This window comes from Atta colombica, unplaced genomic scaffold (genome assembly GCF_001594045.1).
Source record: "Atta colombica isolate Treedump-2 unplaced genomic scaffold, Acol1.0 scaffold52, whole genome shotgun sequence".
Classification (NCBI taxonomy): Eukaryota; Metazoa; Arthropoda; class Insecta; order Hymenoptera; family Formicidae; genus Atta; species Atta colombica.
Genome location: NW_017259542.1, coordinates 695,114 through 696,351, shown reverse-complemented (window position 1 = coordinate 696,351; position 1,238 = coordinate 695,114). Strand labels below are relative to the sequence as shown.

The 1,238-nt window shown below is 27.9% G+C and overlaps 1 protein-coding gene across 1 annotated transcript in view; it reads left to right on the top strand.

The window, feature by feature from the left end:
• LOC108691819 (voltage-dependent calcium channel type A subunit alpha-1) overlaps positions 1 to 1,238 on the top strand; it is a 54,521-nt gene that overhangs the window by 30,291 nt on the left and 22,992 nt on the right. The window lies entirely within an intron of this gene.

Below are 1,238 nucleotides of genomic sequence, written 5' to 3'. Positions count from 1 at the left end.
TATATAATTATATATATATAATTTAATATATATAATTTAATATTATTTTTTTACATTTTGTATAATTTACATAATGTAATCGATACGACGATTTCTATTTTCTGGCGAAAGTAGAAAAAAGTTGAATATATCAAGTTCGCGTGTCTCTATCTCTTTCACTCTCTCTAGTTTGCTTGCTATTATTGGCATGCTCCCGTAGATACTTCTCTAGAAGAGATCCCGTCACTTCAGCTGATCATCAAATCGATCACCAAAGCGTGTGATTTGGGTAAACGCTTTAAAATTTTTGTGAACAGATGTCTTCGTCTTCGTGAATTTAAAATTTTGCAAATAAATTCTACTTGTTTACTGAACACCGATGGATATGATTCAATTGTAATTGTGTAAAAATTAAAAATGGAATCTGTTTCTTACAATAAAAAACATAGAAAAACATTTTTATTGATTATTTAAATTCAAATATAACAGTATTAAATATTAAAATATAAATTTTTCTACTTTTAAAAATAAGCGATCATTATTTTTTATAATTACAGTAACTATTTTATAATTACAATAACTTAGTAATTATTTTTTCTTCCTTCTCTTATTCCACGACCAAGAGATCTGATCAATTATCATTATAATATTCAAAAGCACCATTCAGAAAGGCACATGTTACAGAATTTCAACTTAATAAGTACATCCATAATAGGAGGCTCACGAACACGAACACGCACACAATACATGTATACAGGCACTTTTACACACAAAATAGCGTACATTCACAAAAGAAGCAGATTATAGTATACTTTTCTTGAAGTATAGTATACTTTCGGACTCGTAGTTTCTTTTTTAGTAGTAGTCATACGCAAACAATCTCACAACACTGAAACTACACCCAAGTTCGTTCAATAAAGTGCTGAAACATATCAATGATTAGTTCGATTGCTTGTTATTGATATCTATTATTATTATATAAGTCAAGATATAATGAGGGATAAGAAAATTATAAAAGAATGGAAAAAGCAACAATTAGTTAACAATGAAGAATTAGTTCACATTTCTTTTATTCCTAAACTGTTGTTTTATTAATTTCTAAGCAATGACAATTAAGACTAATTGGAATGAGTAACAGTAAGGAAAGCAATAATCTTGAACATGTATATATAATATGTATGTGTGTGTGTGTGTGTGTGTGTGTGTGTGTGTGTGTGTGTGTGTGTGTGTGTGTGTGTGTATAAAATATATATTTATAT